General features: G+C 38.5%; 1 protein-coding gene across 2 annotated transcripts in view; it reads left to right on the forward strand.

Annotated features, from left to right (window-relative positions):
• The first annotated feature begins 7,782 nt into the window (after positions 1 to 7,782).
• Positions 7,783 to 15,936, forward strand: part of ndrg2 (NDRG family member 2) — a 51,623-nt gene continuing 43,469 nt past the window's right edge. The window contains exons 1-2 of one of the 2 annotated variants that reach the window (XM_079637274.1): positions 7,783 to 8,046; positions 8,152 to 8,192. The gene's annotated coding sequence lies outside the window, so the exon portion shown is untranslated. The other variant, XM_079637273.1, reaches the window with a different exon arrangement.

Raw genomic sequence — 15,936 nt, forward strand, 5'->3', positions numbered from 1 at the left:
CTCCACACAGAACCTCTCCAGATCCTCCATTCCTCCACACAGAATCTATCCAGATCCTTCATTCCTCCATACAGTATCTCTCCATACAGAATCTCTCCAGATCCTTCATTCCTCCATACAGAATCTCTCCAGATCCTTCATTCCTCCACACAGAATCTCTCCAGAACCAGTATTTTTCTTGAAACCCTCCCAAGCAACATGTGGGGATTTAGGGGTTGGTTGGTTTTTGTTTTATATGCTTTCTGACCCCAAGACTCAACTAATCTCTGCAATTCTCCATCTTGGAGAGTCGCAATTCTGACTTTATAATAATCAATTCTGACTTTATATCAAGCAATTCTGACTTTATTACACTCAAATCTCACTTTATTACACTCAATTCTGACTTTTTATCACGCAGTTCTGACTTTATATCACGCATTTATTCTGTGGCAGAAACAAGCTTCCATATATATAGCATATTTAATTGTCAAATGATGAAAAACGCATTATATGGTATTCGTCAGTTTTAATTGTGCATATTGCAAATGTTATTAAAGCATGTTAATAATTAATATGTTATTGTTCTTATTAATATTTTGAATATATTTTTTATTTGATGTATTCCATTTAAATTTGATTTAACGTTTTTCAGTTAACGGTTATTTTATTTCAAGGAATTTTTTTTCTTCTTAAGATTTAGTTAAACATAATTCCCCTGAGTACATCATCTGGGTATTCTGTGCATATGAAAAAATTAAAATCCTCTGCACAATACTGCAGAAAAAGCATGGCTTGTTTGCTTTTCTGAGCATACAGTTTGCATCCTGGGCCTTTTCAGCAGTAATAGTTCTTTATGAAATTCCGTCCATATCTGCTCGTCTTTGTGATTTCTGGGTCATTTTCTGTGTTGTTGATGCTGTATAATGCAGTGTTTTTCTCTGATGTGACGCAATCATCCGTGACGGTAACCCTGTGTGTGTATGTGTGTGTGTGTGTGTGTGTATATGTGAGTGTGTGTGTGAGTGTGTGTGTGTGTGTGTGTGTGTGTGTGTGTGTGTGTCTGTGTGTGTGTGTGTGTGTGTGTGTGTGTGTATGTGAGTGTGTGTGTGTGTGTATATGTGAGTGAGTGTGTGTGTGTGTATGTGTATGTGTGTGTGTGTGTGTGAGTGTGTGTGTGTGTATGTGTGTGTTTGTGTGTGAGTGTGTGTGTGTGTGTGTGTGTGTGTGTGTGTGTGTGTGTGAGTGTGTGTGTGAGTGTGTGTGTGTGTGATAGCATCTTTTTCTCTGCGTTTGACAGACTCGACTTCAGAATCTCAGGAGATTAGAAAGAGTTTGAAGATGTCGTGTCCTATTTCAGGAGATGCTGCGTGATAAACCGTGCTGACTAACTGTGTGTGAGTGTGTGTGAGTCTGAGACATCACAGTCACTGCTGTACTAATGTAGGTCAGCCACTGCTGTGATGTCACTGCCAGAGCAGCCAATCAGAGGAGAGGATCATTCCCTCTATCGGTACCGCAGGAAAACTGACTTCCCTTTTCCCGAGCAGTTCACAAACACACACAATATCTGCTGATAATGGACTTAAAATTATCTTTAAAAGCTATACTGTACATTGATACACTTGTGCGGTCAGTGGTTGCTTCTTGTTCTTCTTTAAAGCAAATGTGTTGATGTGACCATTAACATCATCACTATTTCTGTATTAGAGACAAACTGATTCATAGAGCGTTCTGGAAGTAAAAATCCCATTCATTTTCCCCATATGGGAACTGATTTTGAACGATAACTTGCTAACCGTTAAAGACAGACCTACTGTGAGCGACGAGGTCATTAATCGATGGTAAATGTGTGTGTTGAAGCCGTCAGTGCACATTACTTCGACTTATTTTTTTTCATTAATCTTGTTCACCAGTGGATTTCCCGGTGAAAGACTACATTACCCATGATTCTGCAGTGAAATCTCCACCAATCAGAGAATCGCAACCAAAAGAGCTCCGCCCACTGCAAATTACAACATACGAGTCAGTCGCTTTCAAACCACTTAAATGTAAAATATATTGTTTCTATACACATAATAATCCTCTTTAAATCAGTATTTGCATTATGGGATTGCAGTTATTTTCCGCAATAAAGCCATTAAGTTCACAGTCTTGTACTTTTGATTTTAAAATACTTTTTTGCTTCAAGTCATAGTTTGTAATGTTGCGGTTCACCTTGGTTTGGTTCATGACTTTTAGCTCTTTAACGAATAGACTTTTGTTAAAATCCTTATGGGAAAAATTAATGGACTTATGGATGACAAGAGGGCAGGCACTAAATAATAAAACAAGTAGTTACAACTCTTAAAGTGACAGTTCAACCAAAAATAATTTACTCACCCTCATGTTATTCCTAATCTGAATTCATTTCTTTCTTCTGAGGAACATAAAATTAAATAGTTTTTTGGGTGAACTTTCCCTTTAACTGGCCTATCATTTCAACAGCACATTTAGTCTAAAGCAACTTCTTCTGCACGGCCTGTGTGTGTTTGGTAGATAACGGTGACCTTAAAACCCCGAGAGGTTTCCCCGTGTTCTGGAACGACGCTTCACAAAGATAAATCCTTATCAGAATCAAAATAAAACTCCCTTTCCGTCCAAACGTCTGACCGCTGAGCTTGAAACAACAGCATTGAAACTGAGAAGTGTTTTCCTGAGTTCACTGCCAAACTCCCATGTGTGTGTGTGTGTGTGTGTGTGTGTGTGTGTGCTCATGCATTGTTGTGTTTGTAATTTTAGCCGGTCTGAGTCACATTGTTTGGTACTTTCAATAGGTCAGTTTTATTATAGCGCCACGTTGTAAACAGTCTTTATATTTATACTGTTGTTGAGAGGTACTTATATGTCTGGACAGGTTTGTGTCGTCTGTCTACATTTCATCAGTCATTTAGCCACTTCTCCTTAATACCAGATTGTTTAATAGTCAACTTATTTTCAGATCATCAGTCATCATGCTCGATACACACTGGTCACAGACACAGAGATGTTTAATTCCCCCACAGTTGTCATGCTTTCAGGCCATTGCAGATTTGATTTTGACGTGACAAAGCGGTGATATTTAAGGGGCTGATTACACGACACCGTTTTCAACTAAAAACGTAAAACTTTGTATGTGTTTTGGCCGTTTGTTTACACGACAACGGCGTTCTGGGGGCCTGAAAACAAACTTTTGAAAACAGTTTTCAAAGTGCAAGATTTTGATAGGTCTCCGTGTAAACAACAAAAACGTGAACCTCTGAAGACGTATACGTGTTCAGTCTATAGAGTTTCATCGCCATCTAACTGTCACTGTGACGCCTGTCTTGGACTTAGTTTTGTTTGTTTCATTGTTAATCGGTTTCACCTGTTACCTGTCGTCATCCTCATCACAGACATCATCACTCACTGTGTGCAGCTGTTGTCACGTAGTCTCCTCATTTATCTGTGTATACAGTCTCCCTAGTCTCAGTTCTCCCCTGTCGGTGCTCGTCTTCAGTTTGCTAAGTTTGGTACGTGTCTTGTTCATAAATAAATAGAGTTTAAGCCTGATCCGTCTTCTTCATCTTCTTGGTCTTTCCGTGTGAATGTTTTGATAATGGTGTCGTCTGTACGTGGAAAACTCAAAGGAAAAACGTCTCCGTTTTAAGCATATCGTTGTCATGTAAACGTACCCTAAGTGGCTGAGCTGCTTGCTTACTTTTTAATTAGTCCTCCCATTAACGCTTTCATTTTGTTCATTCAAACTGATTCGCGAACGTGGAACACGCACGAAAACAAGAGTCTCAAAATGTATCGCGTGAACCAATCACATAGCCTCCTCTCACGTGAATTTCCCTCATTCATCCTCAGTTACCCTCCACTAAACCGAGCGCACACATTAGCGGGTCTGCTAAAACTCAATGGGCTCAGGGGAGGCAAGAGAGACGCGGCGTCACTTCGCAGTCACTTCTACTAGACACTTTGGCGGGTTGAATTTTATACACGATACCATTTGCTCTTTCTCTCTATCTCATCTCTCCGACAGCGAGTGACACAATCCCGCCTCTCCTCACTCACTCGTTTCATTTGCTCTTGACTAATGTTGTTGTTGTTACAAGGTCTTGAATTTCGGCGAGGGATTGCGCATAATTTTACTCATTCCCACAGATTTTGTACTCGCACCCAAAGTGCACACATAAAACAAATTGTGTTTTCTTTCGCTGCATATTGCACTTAAACAGTCAAATACATACAACATAATGTCAAAATTCCAGTCCTGGTGAGTATTAATGGAAACACACAGTCAGTTAAGTCATTAACAGTTGAGAAAGAAAATGCTTGTGTAACAGTATATTGGATCCGTGCGTCTGGTCTTAAAGTGACAGCAGCCTAATAAAGCTGCCATATTATAATATAATATAATATCTACATGACAGTTTTTCCTCATGGTATCAATGTCAAAATTGTGGCCAGTGAAAATGCTGAGTGGTTTGTAACTTTGGAAAACATTTGGAAAAATGTTAATATCAAGCCCTGCATACATGGCACGTAATGTTCAACCGATGGTTGCTGCTGTATTTTAAACTCTGCTGTGTAACTCCCACATTTCACAATCTAATCAAGTGATAAAAGCAAGTCCCCCCCGAAATGTGTTTACAGATAAATTGTTTAAAGTTTAGTTGAAAGTTTAACACCTTATTTGAATGCTCCCCAACAGACATTCTACTGATTATAAGCAACTTTGCAACTACATGTAAACTTTTTCTTATAACCGAACCGTTATACCTAACCATAACCTACATATCTACTAATACTAATACTTATTAGTACCTAATACTTTAATGAGAGTTAGTTGACGTGTTGTTGCAAACTTACTTAGTGTGTCTAAAGTGAACCATCGAAATAAAGTTTAACCCTCCATGGATTTCAAAATGGAGGGTACATCGCCAGGACGTAAAGAGACACTGTAATGTAAAAGAAAATATTGTGATTTTAATGGTAAAAGACTGTAAAAATCCTACGGAGAAAAACTGTTAATTGGTTAACAGAAAATGTATGTACCATATACAGTGAATAATTGTGATAAATCTAACCGGACAATTAATTGTTACAGTAAAATACTGTTAAATTTACTGTAAATTGTCATTCCCATAATTCCCTGCGTGACACTTCACATTTCATGTATTTTTTTAAATAACTGTTTCTTCATAGTTTTTTTTTTCTAATCAGTTATTTGCATTATGGTTTTATGTTACATTTAATGTTGTTAATTTAATGTTTATTGCATTTTTAAAATGTCATGTGTGTTACCATGATGTTTAGTGTTTGTGTGAATGACACTGGAGCTTATATATACAGTATTAATATGAACTTTCTCAGCTTGTGGAAAAGCGGCTTGTTATGAGTTTCGAATCATCATGTGACTCTCATCACCACCGTGATTGGTGGTTGTCAGTGTGTTACTATGGTGCAAAACAGATATTAGTACTTCAATAGGTCGCTAAATTAACATTATATCAAATAATGAAATACGATTTATTTTTTATTATTATTTACTGTAAATTTAAGTTAAGTCTGTAAAACCTAAAATGATGCTACCGTATTTTTACGGTACATTTCTGGCAGTTTTTTTTTGCATAAAATGTAACAGATTTTTATTGTTACAGTGCAGTGATGCTCCGTCATAAAACATATCAGCTTCCGCTGCGTGACACTCTGACCTTGGCGTTTGATCAATGATCATGTCAGTGAGATCCAGTTGTGCCGCCCCATCAGAGATTTCACGAACGCAGACGACCTGAATGGGAAATACGCCACATTATAGAAAAAAATTGGTTGCATGTTGACTTGAAATGTGTCATTTTGAAACGGCAGAGATGCTTTGCAAGTCAAGTCAAAAGGTAATCTATATCGATGTGTTTAATCTGGAACAACATGAGTACAGGCACATGCTGTTGCACTTACTCTGAGGTCAGTTAAGTGTTATCTTCCGTAGAGGTTCAAGTTGTGCAACGGGGATCTGAAACTTCCCATAGTTCAGCTGGGGGTCCGGTGAGACCCTGAATATTTCCCAATGTTCCTGGACTGAGTGAACCCGCTGAACTGAGCTTCACACGTGGCTCAGTGTTACTATTGGATGCAAGTGAATATCGAAGCTAAGCATTTGACTATGATAAGACTAATATTGAAGAAATTCAAAGTTTCACACAGCTTGCGTAACATGCATGAGTGAAACTGCAACCGCAGGTTTGTGTTGAGCTTTCACACGGTAGTGATTTTCAGGTTATTGCAGTGACTTGAGTGTTACCTTTGATAACGGCCATATTAATTAATTGTTGGGAAATTATCTTTGAGAACAATTACAGACTTGATCGTCATGAAATCTATTTTTAATTAAGATCCAAATTGTAATTAATCTACACTGAACCCAATCCCCACAGCACACTATCTTTAAACTTCTTAAAGGGACAGTACACCTGATGCGCCGAATCTGTTACTTTATATGTAGAACAAAAGAAAAGATATTTAGAAAAATCTGTGAAAAATCTTGTTTATTCAATGAAAATCAATGGGGTCCAACATTCAGAGTATTATGGAAGCTTGTTTTCACCACAGAATAAAACATTTTAAAAGCTGATTGCGACTTTTTATCTCACAAGTGTGTTTACATCTCGCAATTCTGACTTTTTTCTCAAAATGGCAAGATATAATCGAGTTATAAAGTTCAATTCTGAGGGTAAAAAAAGTCATATTTTTTTATTGCAAGTTTATGTCTCAAAATTCTGAATTAATATCATGCAATTGCGTTTTTATTTAATGCAATTCTGACTTTTTCTGCAATTTCGTGTTTATATCATCCACACTGTAAAAAAAATTGCTGCGATTATCACAACTTAAAATCCAACATTGTTTCAACTTATTAACTAAATATTACATTTAGTTAACTTTAGTTTAGTTTAATTAATTTGGATATTTAAGTTATCTCAACAAATTTTAAGTTGTTATAACTAATCGCAGCCACATTTTTTAAAGTGCAGTTGTAGTTTATATTACACAATTCTGAGATAAAATGTCAGAATTGTGAGATAAAAATAATTGTGAGATAGTTATTCTGCATGTGGCGGAAACAAGCCTCCATAGATAGGATATATTTGTGCTCTGCAGAAGAAAGTAAGTCAAATGTGGATATCATTATTTTTGGGTGACTTTTCCAGTAAAATCATCTGGGTTCACTCAGAGTGAATGCTGTAATAACCTATTAATTTGATGCCAAAATAAATATGCACTGCATGTGAAACAGAAACAAAGTGAAGAAATCTGCCTTATAATCTGGCATCGATAAAGTTATTAAAAAAATAAAATAAGATATATATTTTAGAATCTGCACTGATATAGTTAGCATGTTATTGTGATTACTTTTGGTCTAACTACAAATACCACGGTGTTGTGTGTCTCATATGAGCATGTGTCTTCCATCAGTATCTCAACAGGACTGCCTGAAGCGAGCTTCATGTTGAGGAGGGTGACGCGCGTCCCCTTTTCATTCGGCTTTCCAAATCATTCCTCGACCCAATTTGCATATCATATACATACATGTCTGCATGAAATGAGAGATTAGTATATTTATATCTTCTGACGCGCCCCAAATCACACGAAGCTCTTGCTTCAGACTGTAACCAGAACCTTGGAATGCGAACGCGTTTTGTTCCACCAGGCGCTTCAACAACGGGCGCGAACCATTGCCAAAAAGAGGGGGAGCCTTTTTCAAGAACGGGGTTTCTTTGACATTCAGCTTCCGAGTATAGATATGTTGGAGGGTTGGCTACAGGAATAGCTTTTCATAACACATACGCCACATAACTGTCCCCAAACACCTCAGCAGCGACGGCTCGAGCTCGATGGATAATCTCGCGCTCCCCCATCCATAACTCAAGTCGACTTATTTGATTGACGGCTCCATATTTTTTGTACGATTTTTTTTTCTGTGGCTACAGAAAGCACAAAAAACGGGGCAATACTGAGCGAGGAAAAGAGGGAGAGAAAATAACAAACACCGCTGGAAAGAAAGTACGAGCGCAAGAGCACTGGGAGCAACCCAGGTTCAAGACTGTGAAAAATACATTTATTTCAAAGACAAAGGACTGTCGACTTTTGCTTATTTTTGTATTTTAGGGAATTTGGGCACGCCGACATCCTAATTATTTAAGTGCAAGGTAAGTGCAATTTTCTGAGAAACGCTTTTCTTTGTAACAGCATTAATGCATGCAATTGGACTATACATCGCGTATGTTTGTAAATGCATGCAACAATGTGTTGCCCGCAACGAACGGTCACGATTTGTTGTGCACAAAGGAATTAAATGTAAATATTCATAGACAATAAGCGCTGATCGTTCCGTTTTAAACAACACATGAGACGTGACCCTAATCTGGTCCAGCGGCTGGACACTTGTAAACATAGAGCTGCGTTAAAATCAGCTCGCTTATATGAACCATGACTGAATAATCTTAAGGTTGCAAGCTTTACAGAAACCAACCTACATTATTTTTCCAAGAGTTGTTGGTGGATTTAAGTACGCAAACGTCATTTAACATGTCAGTTTAGTAGTGGGTTAATTGATGATGGTCTTTGTTCATGCATTTGCGCAGGAGTGATGCATACGTGTTGTTTTTTGTTGATGCGAACTTGAATTGTGAAATAAAAACATTGGCTCGCGCAGCGGGCTTGCAGCTCCAGCCGTGGGCTTTTCTGCGGTTCTGCAGAACTTACGCGCTTACCGTGGCGGTGGAGAATGTGTGTCAATGTCAAAGGGAGGTGTGTCGCGGGCCCAGCCAAACCCGCAAAAGCCTTTCCAGCCACGACTGCACGCAACAAACACGCACAAAGACTCACTGACATACACTGAAGCGGGTTTATCTGGGTTTACAGCTTTAAAGAGATGGTTCACCTAAAATAATAATTATAAAAAATAATAATAATAATAATACAATTCTGCCATTTAGCCTACTCAGCGTCATGTTTTTTTTTTTTTACTCCTTTTACTTAATGCACAATATTCTGTTATGCAATATTAAATCTAGTATAGCCTACTACAAAAATAGACTCATAATACTGGTTTAATTGCATCCACATTGTTGAGCTCCAGAAATAGCTACCATTCCTGCTGACCTTCTTCAGTTCTGAAAACGTTATTTTTGAATGTTCTGTTTTTTTTTTTCTTTATGTAAAATAAAATGGCGGCTTGTTTTCGCCACGGAATAAAACAATTTAAAAGAAAATGTTGCAACTTTGTATCTTCAAAATTGTGACTTTATCTCTTGCGATTGCAAGTTTGCATCACGTAATTCAAAATATGTTTTTCTCACAATTCTGACTTTATAACTAAATTCTGACTTCTTTCTCGCAATTGCAATTTTTTCTCGCAATTGCACGTTTTTTTTCTCGCAATTGCAAGTTTTTTTTTCTCGCAATTGTGAGTTTTTTCAACCCGATCTCACGGCAATTCGTACGAATTTTACGAGGTGGCTAATTCGTACCAATTCATACGACCTCACTCGTACGAATTTGTACGTTTTTTGCTAAATCGTACATATTTTACGATTTGCCAAAATCGTATGAATTCATACGAATGACCTACCCCTGACCCCGCCCCTAAACCCAACCGTCACGTGGGTTTAGACAAATCGTACAAATTCGTACGAGTGAGGTCGTACAAATTCGTACGAATTAGCCACCTTTTAATCACTCGTACAAATTCGTACGAATTGGTCGTGAGATAGCGTTGGTTTTTTCTCTCGCAATTGCGAGTTTTTATCTCGCAATTTTGACTTTAGAGCTCAATTCACACTTTATATCTCAATTCTGATTTTTTTTCTCGCAATTTATAAATGCAAGAGATAAACATTTACGAAATTATCTTATTTAATCTTTTCATATGTGGCAGAAATGCTTCCGTGCGTTAGAGAAAACATTAAGGGAATGTTCAAATGTATAATTTCGCAAACATCCTTGGGACGTTCATTCTGAATGTTTTCTGAACCATCTGTAACATTTAGAAATCGTTAGACAAACATTCAGCTGAATTGTTTCAGATAAACATTCCATGAGCGACGTATAAATATTGTTTTAATGCAAATGCTTTGATAACGTTATTAAAGACCAGAAAACTGTGGACGAACATTCTGCTAATGTGACGGAAGAATATTTCTTCATAACTCTGAGAGTGGAATAAAATGAGTCCATATGACTCCTAGTCTTCTGAAGCCATACGATAGCTTTGAGCGAGTATCAATTTTATGTCATAAGCGTGGAGAAAATATTCACAGCACTCACATTTGCACATTCAAAACAGTCACATTATGATTGGCTATGTTAAACCTGGAGATCTGATGTAAACAGAATATCATTATGGACCCTCAATACAGTATTGTGAATGAGTTATCTATGTTTCCATCCACACGTTTTTATCCAAATTAAGTGATATCGAATGAAAAATGCCATTATCAGTTATCAGTGTTTGTCTTAATCTTTCATCAAAAGCGAACAACAGTTTAGTGTGTTTTCCCTCTACTCCTCTAATTGATTGGTCTGAGCTCAGGCTGTCAGATTGTGTTGCTTGGTGACACACACACACACACACACACACACACACACACACACACACACACACACACACACACACACACACACACTTGATCCAGCTGATTTTCAATGTAACAACACTCTTTCTGGTGTGATAATGTTGACATACTAACTCGCTCCGCCTCTGAAAGCATTTTTTCTTTTCGGTTGATGTCATCAGTCCTTCTTGGTTTGAACCCCCCCCCCCCCCCCCCCCCCCCCCCCACATTTTATGGATTTATTAAGGGTAAAGGTTGGAACATGTCACATTTGGTTGAATTGTAAGTTTCAGTCTGGTCCTGACACGAATCTTGATTGGTGCTTTCTCGTCTTATTTGAAGCTTGCCAGTGTGCGTCATCTCCCATGTAAGTCTCCTTTCATGCTAAAACAAGATTAGGTTGAGTAAATTACATAAGTTAATGGTTAGATGAAGTGTCCCTTTAAAGGCACGAGTCTCTTGATGTGATGTCGGTTCACAGCTGGTGATGCCAGAGCCGCTGGTCTCAGGATCTGCTCATGTAGAGGTGCAGAGAGACTCAGAGGCTCTCCAGGTTATCATATATATGTTCATCGTCCATGTGTTCATCGTTCATGTGTTCATCGTTCATGTGTTCATCGTTCAGTCTCTTCTGTGCGTTGAGTGATTGAACAACAGTTACTAGACGAGCACTGAGTAGAAGAAGAGATATTTTTAGACTGACTATCTGTCTGTCTGTTACATGGTACATTTACTTTCAATAGATAGATCGACTGAACGACAGAGTGATCAATGGAAGTTGGACGGACAGATAGATAGATAAAATGAACAAATGAACAACGGAAGGACAGACAGAATGAATAAACGGAAAGACCGGTATAATAACAGAATGAACAAATGAGCAATAGACTGATGGTCATTCGTTTTTATTCATTCTGTCTGTCTGTCCCTCCATCCACCCGTCCGTCTGTTTGTTCTGTTGTTCCATGCATTGAATGTAAATGTAGCGTGTGATATTCCAGCCTGATCTCATTCAAATGCGTCTCTATATCACGCATTGTGTTTATCGTGCAATTTATACGCGAAAATTAGTTTCTAGGTGTATATGATATGCATTTTTCGCTTGCATTTGATACAAACTTCATTGCGTGTAATACACACACTCCCCACACCGCTAATCCTAACCAAGCGTATAATACACCCCACACCACTACTAAACCTAACCAATCCATGCGTATCCTATGCACGTAAAAAACTCGTTTTCGCGTATAAATTGCACGTTAAACACACTGCGTGCTATAGAGACGCATTTAGTGTGACCGGGTTGGGTATTCCCAGAGTAAGACTGAACCTGTAACTGATCAGAGAACAGCCAGAGGTCACAGAGGTCACTGTAGACTCGTGTGTTTGTGGATCACAGATGCTCCTCCTCATCCTCCATCCATCTCCAGCTATTCCTGCTCTCCGAGGGTTTCTCTCCTCTTTCATTCCCTCACCTCGCTCTGCTTCTGTACGTCTGAACCATGAGGAGAAACACTGGGAAACACTGGGATGTGGCGGGGTTTGAATCCAGATCTGTAAGACAAAAATCTCACGTGAAGTGGGATAAAATGTTTTCTAGTTGATGAAATTAGGGCTGGGAAATACAATATATGCATAGTATATTTGCAATGATTATTTATTATAAAATTGAGAATCATTGTAAATATCTCAATAGTTTTAATGCACTTAACACTGCTAATTTCAATTATTCACCTCAGCGATTCAGTAATTTGTTTGTGTCACCATTTAGAAAGTGCACAAAAAAAATACAAATTAATATTTGTATGATTTTTTACTAAATATATTCGAACAATGGTTCTCAACCAGGGGACTGGCAAACTTCTCAAGATTATTTTAAATTAACTGTAATTTATTGAAAAGCGATATCTTTAAGAATCACAAAATATTTAATTTATCAACGTTAAAGGTGTGCCCCTTTTCTCAAGATGTAATATAAATCTATGGTGTCCCCAGAAGGTGTTTATGACATTGCAGCTCAAAATACCCCCAGATCAATTATTATAGCTTGTCAAAGTTGCGCCTTTTTTGGGTGTGAGCAGAAACACGCAGTTTTTGTGTGTGTCCCTTTAAATGCAAATGAGCTGCAGCTCCGCCTCCATTCAGAAGAGGGCGGGGCCTTTACATGAGCTTCAGAAACTCCGGCAATAACGAAACAGGATCCCAGAATAACCAGTAGCGAGTGCAGCCTTACGGAGAGACTCAGGACGAGTTTCTGAATGTTAGTGGAGACATTTATGTAGTTGTTATGGAGTTACACTGATCATCTCATCATTATGTTGAACTTTTACACAAGTGTCCACAGTTCCTGAGGTGTTTATAAGACATGTTCTGGTCAACAGTGTTCAGTGCTCGTCTGTGCTCGACCACAGAACAGTTTCATGCTTTGCTGGATCTTCTGCTGTTGTGTTACAACTGGTCTCTGTCATCGCTTGTGAAACCAAATGTCGGCTGGTGTGTGTAAACGTGCAGATTAAGGGCCGGTAATATTATAATAAGATCCTCTTCATACGTCAGAAGGGGAGTTAAAATCTAATCGGCTTATTTTTTTACATACTCGCAGAGAAAGGCTCACCAAAACAAGTTACTGGGTTTCACTTTTCATGTTTTCCGGGTTAGTAGAAGCACCGGGGACCAATTATAGCAATTGAACACGGAAAAAGTCTGATTTTCATGATATGTCCCCATTAATAAAACGTTTGAAACCAAGCAGCAGTTTGGAGGAGCTTCAGATATTATGTTGGACAACGAGGGGCCTTATATTCAAAAAGGTTGAGAATATCCTTCTTCTTTTTGTTAATTTAGGGAAAAACATGTGAAATACACTTAGATTTGTACCATGTTTTACTTTTGTTACAATAGCTGTTTAGTTGAAATAATAGACCCTCTAATTGAAATCCCCCCCCCCATCCACCAATTTGAAGCCAATTCAAAGCAAATATTAATATTGAGATGTATTTAATGTATTATAAATTGTGAAACCAAGCCATTGTCACGCAGGCTTGTTGTAACCAGTCGTTAACAAGGGCAACTGTCTTCATAGAGTAACTGTTGCTATGTGCTGGTGATTGACTCCGCCCACATGTTGCTTTTGGCTATAGAGTTGTATCGTGACTGTGATGCTGTGAAAGTAATTACAGAATAACATTTTGATGCAACGTTTGCTTGAAAACACTTTCTTGTTTTGTCTTGTTTCTTGTGCAATGAATGCTATTATGTTATGAAACGTTGAATTTGGGGTTTACATAAGCGAAGGAGTTTGAGGCGTTTCAGTGATGTCATGTCCTCATGGCCTGGTAATGGATCACATCTGCATAATAAGATCTGGAGGGGTTTTCGTGTGTCGTTTCCAAATGGTGACGAGCCTCCAGCGTGAAGGTCGTTAGAGGAACGACTGTGTGTTGGAGAGAGAGAACATCTTGTCTTTCGTGATGTGGCTCTTTAGTGATGCACATCGGTTACGCAAGGACACTTAATCACGTCAAGTGTTTGATTCTCTGTAATGAACCGAAGCACTGAGCTTTATCTGAAAGTTCACAAGGACACACTGAGATGATCACAGAGAGAATCGGTGAGTTATTTAGACCGCGGAGATTCACCAGGAACAACAAGAGTGAGATTCCTTCATTCATACTGGAGAAGAAGACATGAAAGTGTGAAGAACAGAACAGACATGACAGGAAATGATAGATAGATATCTATTATAGATAGATAGATAGACAGACAGACAGACAGACAGACAGACAGACAGACAGACAGACAGACAGACAGCTAGATAGATAGATAGATAGATAGATAGATAGATAGATAGACAGACAGACAGACAGACAGACAGACAGACAGACAGACATAGATAGATAGATAGATAGATAGATAGATAGATAGATAGATAGATAGATAGATAGACAGACAGACAGATATAGATAGATAGATAGATAGATAGATAGATAGATAGATAGATAGACAGATAGACAGATAGATAGATAGATAGATAGATAGATAGATAGACAGATCGACAGACAGACAGACAGACAGACAGACAGACAGACAGACAGATAGATAGATAGATAGATAGATAGATAGATAGATAGTTAGACAGATAGATAGATAGATAGATAGACAGACAGACAGACAGACAGACAGACAGACAGACAGACAGACAGACAGACAGATAGATATATAGATAGATAGATAGATAGATAGTTAGACAGATAGATAGATAGATAGATAGACAGATAGATAGATAGATAGATAGATAGATAGATAGATAGATAGATAGATAGATAGATAGATTGACAGACAGACAGACAGACAGACAGATAGATAGACAGACAGATAGATAGATAGATAGATAGATAGATAGATAGATAGATAGATAGATAGATAGATAGATAGATAGATAGATAGATAGATAGATAGATAGTGTGAGTCTGTGCTAGTGGTCATCAGGGATTTGCTGCTCTTCTCCAGCTGTAGTGAAAAATGCGGGACCGTTGCTGTGGGAAACTCAGGAGTGAAGATCAGGAAAACAACACTGAGGGTTTTGGCGTCTCTCTGTGTCTCCATGGCGGCTGCAGCAGCTCCTTTCTTTTCTTTTGTCCTCTAAACTTTCTAGATGAACAAACACAGGGACAAAACCAAGAGCAGAAGAACAAACACACACCGCCAGATCCGCAGCGCATAGATCGCTTAGTTTTATTACTTACCTCACAATGTGTTTGTTACCAGTTCAGTCATGCTCAGTGTGTGTGTGTGTGCACGGCTGTGTGTGTGTATTATTGAGCCATAAATATCTCTGGAAGCAACACAATCACACAGGTGTCACGTTTATTCTCCTCGACACACACAGACTTAATCCAAATCAATACTGTAATTCACAAATAAATGCAATCACTAGCATTATTTCATATTTTGTCCCATAGAGAAATCATGATTTTGAAAATGTATTAAGTCACAAGTGGGAGTATTTGAAGGCAAACTAAGTTTTTCCCTCTGCAATCAGAGAGCTGAACAGATTTCAGGAAGGAAAACATCTCAGATTACAACTGTAACCCCAGTTCCCTGAATAGGGAATAAGACGCTGCGTCGATGACGCTTTGGGAACACCTCTGCGTGAATGCGTCTGAAGCACGTATGTCAACTAGTCCAATGGCGAGAGTGAACGTCACGGGCAGGTTCGCATTTCATTTAATTTGCTCATTTGCAATCCGGTCTGACCGGCGTTAGCTTCGATAAGGCTGAAGTAAGTCGATCACAGGGATGAAGGAAGTATGGCAAAGTGACGCAGCGTCTCGTCCCC

Source organism: Phoxinus phoxinus, assembly GCF_949152265.1.
Source record: "Phoxinus phoxinus genome assembly, chromosome: 2".
Taxonomy (NCBI): Eukaryota; Metazoa; Chordata; class Actinopteri; order Cypriniformes; family Leuciscidae; genus Phoxinus; species Phoxinus phoxinus.